Raw genomic sequence first — 10,148 nt, 5'->3', positions numbered from 1 at the left:
TATAGATTGATAGGTAGTCAAGAGTTTCTCCTAATCTTAATAGTAGTATTAGTATTATTCTTATATTTTTGTGTTTCTAGATTTTTGTTATTCCATATAGTGTCATTCTTACCAATATTGTTAGTAGTATTCTTGTATTTCTTATTTTTAGATCTTTGTTATTACACATAGTGTCTTTGTTTTTTTCTTGTTTTGTTATTGTTGGTTGCTTCTTATTTAGTGTTTCTTAAGCCGAGGTTCTATCATAAAAACCTTCTCTACCTTCACAAGGTAGGGGTAAGGCATGCGAACACGCTACCCTTCCCAGACCCCACTATTGGATTACAGTGGGTTTTTTTATTGTTGTTGTTGTTGTTGTATTGTTTAATTTATAATATTAATTAATATTTTCATCAGCTTACCAATTAAATGTGTGTGTGTTTATATATATATATATATATATATATATATATATATATATATATATATATATATTTTACACCAAATAAAAGAATAAAAAATGGGGATGGTGGGAGGTAAAAAAAAAACCAAAAAAAGAAGGCTGGATTCGCACGTGTAGAAAACATTTTAATAAGAGGCTGGGCATGGGGTGGGGCACTGTGTTAGGCCACTATGTAACAAAATTTTAAAGGGAAATTTTCCTATATCATATAGGAAACTATATTACCAGATATGTTCATAGTTTGCATATTACCCGCTATGCTAATAATATTTCTACAAAATATAGACAATTTATTAAATAAGAAATTATTGTAGTTGTAGGCTTCCTTATTTTTCTTCCTTCATAGAGTTTGAAAGCTTCAAGCAAAATCAATTATCAAGAAACCTAGAGTCGCAAAACCATAAATGCTGGCGAGATTTTCATTTTCGTGGTATAATTTGAAATCAATTAACAAGAAATCTTCTCTTTATCTCAGTTCACATATTAGTTGAGTTCTAATTTTTTTTTTCAACAGCTTAATTCTCTTTGACAAGTTAACTTCTTAGAAAACCAAAATGGGACGATCCTGCTTCATGTTTCATCATTTTTTTTATTTCACAAATCTAAACCAACTAAATCTTCTACAATTTATCTGCAACAAACGCAATTATGTCCAAAATCTCAATTATGATATAATTGAATGGGAATTAGGATAGCTATGGGAGATTAGAGAATTTCGAATTTGGGTTTTCAAAAATCATTATTTGTTTGGATTGGGTGTTGTTGCAAATAATTGGGAATATGGTTTGGGGTTTATATCTCAATTTTGAGGGGGTTTGGTGAAGATTAGACTTGGTTTTGGCTGAATTTCATATTGAAACTCGAAGAAGAAGAAGAAGAAGAAGAAGAAGAAGAAGAAGAAGAAGAAGAAGAAGAAGAAGAAGAAGAAGAAGAAGAAGACGACGACATGACATACATTATATTGCAGAAATTGTATAAAAATTGTATTATGTTTATTTCGCGAACAGTTATACATAGCGGATATGATCCTAAGTTTTTGTTTTTTCAACTTTAATAAAATAAAAAACAATAGAATACATTTTTCCTACAATTTCTGCAATATAATGTATGTCATGTCTTCTTCTTCTTCGAGCTTCAATCTGAAATTCAGCCAAAACCAAGTCTAATCTTCAGCAAAACCCCTCAAAATTGAGATATAAACTCTAAACCATATTCCCACTTATTTGCAACAACACTCAATCCAAACAAATAATGATTTTTGAAAACCCAAATTCGAATTCAAAGCTTCAAAGTTTTTTAATGGCTGTCAATAGTGGAATTGCTGCTCTCTTTTCCTTTCCTCTTATATTACTGAAATTTGGGATTGAGAGATAGAGAGAGACGTAGAGAGAATTCTCAATTCTTTGCAACAACATCCAATCCAAACAAACAATGTCTTTTGAAAATCTAAATTCGAATTCAACGCTTCAAAGCTTTTTAATGGTTGTCAATGGTGGAGGGGTTACAGATTTTCGCTGGTTTTAGAAGAGGAAATCGTGGGTGATTGAAGAGGAAATCGTGGGGATTTGGAGAGAGAAACTTGGGAGAGTGGGAATATACGGTTGAGTAAAATTAGGAGACTAATTAATACCATTAAAATCTTAAAATGGTACATAAATGGTAATTAGGTATATAGAAGGTAATTATATTAAAAGTTAAGCATGGAGGGTAATATAGTTTACTATATGGCATATGAATGTAAAAATTCTAATTTTTTAAATTGTAATTAGACAGTTAATTATGTAATCTTGAATTTTTTTTTTCTAAGAAAACAGATAGAAAATGTCTTAAAGGTTACTGAATATAAATATGAGATATAAAGTGCCCAGAAAAATGTTTTATGAGAATTTTTGCATTGTAGGTAGTTCCTGGATATGTATGTATACGTAGATAATATAATATTTCGATGAAATGCGACGAAATATTCAAATAACTATTATAGCTTCGCCTTGTGTGGAGTCCCTTTAAAACGTGTTAGTATATACCAATGAAAATGGACAGCTCTTATTCGAGAAATATTGATTAGGTTCTTATGGAATATGCTTTATAGATCATAAAAATTTGAATAGCATAATTAATAGATGCCAAGATATGCAAAGTAGGTCCTTCAAATTCAACATGGTGGTGGCCCTGATGGGCATCCTATTGACCCATGTGAAAACAGAAAATAATTGCTCCTATTTTCTACCTTTTTTTTTTCCACCTTGTACTTAATTTATACGTGTTTTGAGGTTCGATTAATTCGGATTCGTACCGAAAGTCCTACTTAAAGGTAAAATATTTTTTTATTAAAAGCATTACTATATTCAAGATTGATGTTACGATTCAATTCCATTATAGACCGTGATGGCGCCTGATAATAGGTGAATTTAACTATAATTAGCCCTAAATAACCACCTTCTTGTATAGTTTGGATGATAAAAGTGATAACAAAATGCTCTTATTAGTGTTTTCATTCTTTGCAGGTTATACATGACCAGAGAAGGCCATGAAGTACTTTTGGGATCAAATATGGAGAAAAAAAGGCCGATCGTAAAATTTCGTTAAGTAAACCACGCGAAACAGCTCAAGTCAGAACTGAAAGAGTACTGTCGCGGTTCCACCGCGACCGCGGCAGAACCGCGGTAGAAGTGGGCTGCAGACAAAGTGAGAATCAGAGAGCATGTTTGGTCGCGGCAGAACCGCGGCGGAGGCGGAGAACTTCAGGGACTAAAGTGCAAAACACGGGATTTTTAGCACTAAACCCTATTTTAAACACTAGACTCCGCCCAAGAAAGGCATGTATTGATTTGGAGAGTATTTTGGCAAGGAAAAACAATTGTGAGAGATCACCCAAAACATCTTTCTTCTTTTCTTTGATTTTTCTTGCAAGTTTTATGATGAATATTGTTTTAGTTTGTTTACCTATAGTTATGAGTAGCTAAATTTTTTATCTAAGGTTTTGATGGAACCTATTGGGGGATGAACTTCTTGTTTATGTGAATACAAATTGCTAGTCTCAATCTTTATTTGTTCAACTTTGTGTATGTTGTAGTTAATTGACAGGATCCTCAATTAGTTGTGCCTATTTAGTGTGCATAACTCGGGAGAGAGTGCATATTTAGGTTATTATTGAACAACATCACTCCCAAAGTATAAGAGGGATCTATAACTGTGGGTTTAAAGGCGGGATTAGGGATAACGAAGCCTTGAGTGCAATCTAAAGTGAACCGTGTTAATTAGAGCTAGCTAGTGTATCTCGGGAGAGTGCATTGAGTATATTACTGTGATTACTCGGGAGAGATTTACGGTAAGATGAGTGTTCATGATTGATAGAGAGGAGTTGGTCAATTGGTATGAAGCATAAACAGAAGGGATTCCATCAATAGGGGAAGTCATTACCTTAGCGTTTTCTCATTATTGTTTACAACCTTAGCACCCTTAGTTTACAGCTGTTTATTTACTTGCAATTTTAGTTATCGAAGACACCATCAACTGTGATTCAAACATTTGGGGAAATTGGTTCTCAAGAGTTTAGTGGGTCTAAAGATAGTGATTGATAGGTTAACTCTCTGTAGATTCGACTCTGGGCAGAATACTCAGGTTATATTTGCAACGTCTGCATTGTCCTTTTTATAAGGCATAGTTGGGCGTGATCAAATTTTGGCGCCGTTGCCGGGGAGTTAACGGAATTATCAATTACCATTGATAGAAATACAAAAATTCTTAGTGTAGTCAGCTTTCTCTACACCAAATTTTTGATTAAAATTTTTGAAGGTTGTTGACGTGGTTGCACAGGTGTATGCCTAGAAACTCTACGAGGACTGGAGAGCTACTTGAAGGACTCTCAGACCCCGAGAAAACATTTCGGGTATTGAACCGTGCCAACAAAAGACTTCAACAACCTCATCAAACACACAAACTCGAAATTGACATAGGTGACGTAGACAACGTCAATGGAAACGTCAGAGATATGGCACCTCGTGTGCCTGAGGCTGCACTATATGACTGGGCACAACCCACAGCTGACAATCTGACCACTGCCATTGTTGTACCCGCGATACAAGCTGAATCGTTCCAGATCACGAACAACATGTTGCACTTGCTGCAAAACAAGGGACTATTTTCTGGGACACCAGCCGAAGATCCTCAGCAGCACTTGAAGAACTTCCTGTCAATTTGCAAAACTCAAAGGAAACCTAACGTAACTCCGGAAGCAATCAGGCTGTTATTATTTCCATTCTCGGTGACAGGAGCTGCTCAGGTCTGGCTAAACTCACTCCCCATAAACTCTATAGAAACTTGGGATGAGTTAGTCAAGCAATTTCACATCAAGTTCCACCCGCCCAACAAAACAGCTCAACAAATCGATGAGATCGTGAGCTTTAAACAGAAACCAATGGAGACACTGCATGAGACATGGAGCTGATTTAAAGGAATGTTGGTTATATGTCCACACCATGGTATTCCAGATCAGATGTTGGGACAACAGTTTTACATAGGATTGTCAGATAGCATGAAGAACATTGTAGATGCCTCAGCTAGTCGGGCATTTTTTAGCAAAACTTGGAGAGAAGGTTAGAGTCTGCTTGACAAAATGGCTCAGAATTCGGGGTGGACAACGAGGAATGCACCTATCACTCCAGTGGTGCACTTAGTGCCTTTTGACCCATCAAATTCCATGGCTGAAAATGTGGCGACCCTCTTGACACAGATGAGCATATTCACCAAAAAGGTGGAGGAATCAGGGCAAAAACAGCAAGTGCACATTGTAGATACTACTAATGGGGGCTTGTTCACATCTTGCATTAGTCAGCTAGTTGGTAATCCTTGGAATGCAGAACATGATCATCAGCAGCAGCACCCTGAAGACATGAACTATGTGTCAAACTATGGAGGCCAGAGACATGGCAATCAGAACTGGGGTCAGCAAACTCAATAGTCATACAGACCACCTCAGCCACAGTACAACGCTGGAAGCATGGGAGGTATGAGACCTCCCAACAATATGACACCTTATCCAAGGCCACAGGGGTACAACAATCAGCAGCAAGGGTATCCCCCACCTCAGCAACAGCATGGTGGAAGACAAGAAGATGGGTTCACTAGACTTGAAGCAATGATGCAGCAGGTTATTGGGTCCAATGCAAAAATAAATGAAAGAGTAGATGCACATGACGCAACAATCAAAAATATTGAAGTGCAATTGGGCCAAATTTCAGTGTCTCTAAACAATCGTCCTTAGGGGACATTACCTGCAGACACCCAGATTAATCCAAAAGATCAGGACCCAAAGCAGCTGATGACGGTGAGTTTTCGTAATGGCAGGGATCTAGATGTAGAACAAGAGAGAGCTCGAGAAAATATACAGGCTGAGACATTCATTCCAGTGCTCATTGAGTTGAATGAGTCTACGATACTGACAGAGGTGACAGTCCAGCCTGCTCAGGAAGAAAAGAACATTCAGCAGGAGACCGAGAAAGTAGTTAAGCCAGTTGAAGAGCCAATAGTTGAAATAGTAGCTGATAAAGAGAAGTCCAAGTGATTGGGAAGAACAGACCTCCTGTGCCCTTTCCACAGAGGCTGGCCAAGTATCAAAAGGAGGAGCAGTATAAAAAGTTCTTTGAAATGCTCAAACAAATCCAGGTAAATATTCCACTGATTGAAGCTTTAAAGGAGATGTCTGGGTACGCAAAAATGATGAAGGACTTGATGTCCCGGAAATTTGATTTTCAAGACTTGGCTACGGTTACACTTACTCAGACCTGTAGTGCAGTGGTGACGAGACCTATTGCTGAAAAGCTGTCTGATCCAGGTAGCTTTACAATTCCATGCACTATTGGGAATTTCGCCTTTACTAAGGCGCTCTGTGATTTAGGGGCCAGCATTAATCTTATGCCCCTGGATATCTATAAGAGGTTGGGCATTCGGAGATCTAGGCCCACCTCCATGTTGTTGCAGCTGGCCGAAAGGACTATGAAGCGTCCATTCGGTATCCTTGATGATGTGCTTATTCAGGTGGGGAAATTTGTGTTCCCTGCAGATTTGTGATCTTGGATTGCAAAGTGGATGAAGAGATTCCTATAATCTTAGGAAGACCATTCTTGGCCACGGGGAGAGCTCTGATTGACTGTGAGACTGAGGAGCTCAAAATGAGACTCAATGATAAGGAAATAACATTCAATGTGAAGAAGTCTATGAGGCGACCAAGCGAGTTCGCCAATTGCTCTCTTGTTGATGTCGTGGATGTAATTGTAGAGTCCGATGATGAGGTGTTGACAATTGAGGACCCCCTGGCTGCGTGTTTGATGAACTTAGATGAAGTGAATGGTGAGGATTTGGCAGAATGGGTGTTGGCATTGGAAGGTAGAGGGTTCTGGGAGAGAAATCTAGAGTTTGAGCCCTTGCACTTAGAAAAGAGAGAAACTCCTCCAGCTAAGCCATTCATTGAAGAACCACCAAAGCTGGAGTTAAAGCCATTGCCAACCCACCTCAGGTATGAATTTCTGGGACCTGACTCCACATTACCTGTTATTATCTCATCTAGTTTGTTATATGTGCAGGTTCAAAAACTTTTACAGGTACTAAAGGAGTGAAAAACTGCCATAGGGTGGACTATGGAAGACATCAGGGGGATCAGCCCCGCCTACTGCATGCACAAGATTCTGCTGGAAGAGGGGCACAAACCCTCCAGGGAATATCAGAGGAGGCTGAACCCCAACATGAAGGAAGTGGTGAAGAAGGAGGTGATAAAGTGGTTGGATGCGGGAATTATTTTCCCAATCTCTGACAGCAGCTGGGTGAGCCCAGTGTAATGTGTTCCTAAAAAGGGTGGCATGACAGTTGTGATAAATGACAACAATGAATTGATCTCAACAAGAACCGTCACAGGCTGGAGAATTTGTATGGACTATCGAAAGTTGAATATAGCCACCCAGAAAGACCACTTCCCACTTCCCTTCATTGATCAGATGTTGGACAGATTGGCAGGAAGGTCACACTTCTGTTTTCTGGATGGGTACTCAAGGTACAATCAGATCTCCATTGCACCGGAGGACAGAGAGAAGACCTCCTTCACATGCCCGTATGGCATTTATGCCTTTAGACGGATGCCCTTTGGCCTATGCAACTCACCTGCCACATTCCAACTGTGCATGATGGCCATATTCACTAACATGGTTGAGGACATAATGGAGGTGTTCATGGATACTTCTCAGTGGTGGGAAATTCATTTGATGAGTGCTTGATAAATCTGACGTGTGTGCTAAAACGGAGCATCGAGACTAACTTGGTTCTGAACTGGGAGAAGTGCCATTTCATGGTACAAGAAGGCATAGTCTTGGGGCACCGGGTGTCAAGCAAGGGAATAGAGGTGGATTGCGCGAAAGTTGATGTAATAGCAAAGCTGCCTCCACCAACTTCAGTCAAAGCCATCAGAAGCTTCCTTGGACATGCCGGTTTTTACCGGAGGTTCATAAAAGACTTCACCAAAATAGTCAACCCTCTCTGTAAGTTGTTAGAAAAAGATCACCCGTTTTTGTTTTCTGATGATTGCAGGGTAGCATTTGAGGAGTTGAAAAAGAGACTGGTCACAACACCCATCATAGTTGCCCCCAACTGGGAGCAACCGTTCGAACTAATGTGTGATGCCAGTGACTATGCAGTGGGAGCAGTGTTGGGCCTGCAGAAAGACAAACTGATACACCCAATCTACTATGCTAGTAGAACGCTGAGTGGAGCCCAGTTGAACTACACTGTGACTGAAAAGGAGATGTTGGCTGTAGTGTTCGTGTTTGACAAGTTCCGATCCTGCCTGATAGGGTCCAAGGTAATTGTATATACTAACCATGCAGCTCTCAGGTACTTAATAGAAAAGAAAGAATCTAAGCCACGCCTGATTCGTTAGGTGTTGCTATTGCAAGAGTTCGATCTTGAGATTCGTGACTGTAAGGGCACTGAGAATCAAGTCGCTGATCATCTATCATGACTTGAGGGAGCTGAAAATGTAGTTGAGGTTGAGGAAATACTAGAAATTTTTCCAGACGAGCAGCTACTCGCCACCACTCATCAGGAAGTGCCATGGTATGCAGACTTTGCTAATTACCTGGCAAGTGGTATAGTTCCTCACGACCTTTCATCGGTCTAAAGGAAAAGATTTTTTCGTGAAAGCCGCCAGTATTACTGGGATGAATCTTATCTGTTTAGAATATGCCTTAATAATATGATCCGGAGATGCGTCCCCGGGATAGAGCAATTTTCTGTTTTGCAGGCTTGTCACGCATCGGCGTATGGTGGACACTTTGGAGGGGATAGGACAGCGGCAAAGGTGCTAGAGGCTGTATTTGTTTGGCCGATAGTGTTTAAAGATGCTCACTTATGGGTGAAGGGCTGCAATGGATGTCAACGGACCGGGAACATTTCCCGACGCCACGAGATGCCCATGAACCCAATTCAAGAGGTGGAAGTGTTTAATGTTTGGAGGATTGACTTCATGGGTCCCTTCGTCAGCTCCTATGGCAATAAGTACATTATTGTTGCTGTAGACTATGTGTCCAAATGGGTGGAAGCTGCGGCGTTACCCACCAATGATGCAAAAGTGGTGGTGGGATTTCTAAAGAAGAACATATTCACCCACTTTGGGACACCATGAGCAATTATCAGTAATGGAGGCACTCATTCCTGCAACAGGGCCTTTGAAAAAATGCTTGCCAAGTACGATGTGCACCACAAGGTGGCTACTCTTTACCACCCGCAAACTAGTGGAAAGGTTGAAGTGTCCAACAGAGAAATCAAGAGTGTGTTAACCAAAACTGTGAACGCCACGTGAACTGATTGGGCGAGGAAGCTAGATGATGCACTCTGGGCTTACAGAACTGCCTTTAAAACTCCAATTGGTATGTTACCATACAAGTTGGTATTTGGGAAGGCCTGCCACCTGCCAGTGGAACTTGAACATAAAGCGTGGTGGGCATTGAAACAGCTGAACTTAGACATGGAAGCTGCGGGCACGTCAAGAGTCACTGAATTGCATGAGCTCGAGGAGTTCAGATATCTTGCTTTTGAGAGCACAAAATTGTACAAGGAGAGAATGAAGAGGCTGCACGACCAGAACATTGTTGAGAGAAATTCCAAACCCGGGGACATGGTATTGGTATACAACTCAAGACTACGTCTGTTCCTAGGTAAACTTAATTCACGATGGTCTGGACCATTTCGAGTAGTTGAAGTTTTCCCTTCAAGAGCTGTTGAGATTGCCAAAGAGAATGACTCTCGTATATTCAGAGTCAATGGTCAAAGATTGAAGCCATATGTGGGCATGAGCGAGAAAAAGGAAGTGTCTGCGCTGCACCTGACTGAACCACAGAGGTCGAGCGAGCCTTAAATGCGCTCATCCTGCGTCGTGCCGCGATGTTAAATCAGGTGCTACGTGGGAGGCAACCCATCAAATTGTTGTAAGTGTAACACATTATATGGAAAAAAATCAAAACAATCAGACAACTACCCAGACCGCGGTCAAACCGCGGTCAGAGACCCCCTCTGAACTTCGTTCACCGCGTTTCCACCGCGACCGCAGTAGAACCGCGGTGGGAACCCCTATCTGAACTTTGTCTACCGCGGTTCAACCGCGATCGCGGCAGAACCGTGGCAGACCCCGTCGGGCCCAGGTATGCAGAAATTTTTTTAATTC

This window comes from Nicotiana tabacum, chromosome 3 (assembly GCF_000715075.1).
Source record: "Nicotiana tabacum cultivar K326 chromosome 3, ASM71507v2, whole genome shotgun sequence".
Classification (NCBI taxonomy): domain Eukaryota; kingdom Viridiplantae; phylum Streptophyta; class Magnoliopsida; order Solanales; family Solanaceae; genus Nicotiana; species Nicotiana tabacum.
This window is presented reverse-complemented; position numbering follows the sequence as displayed.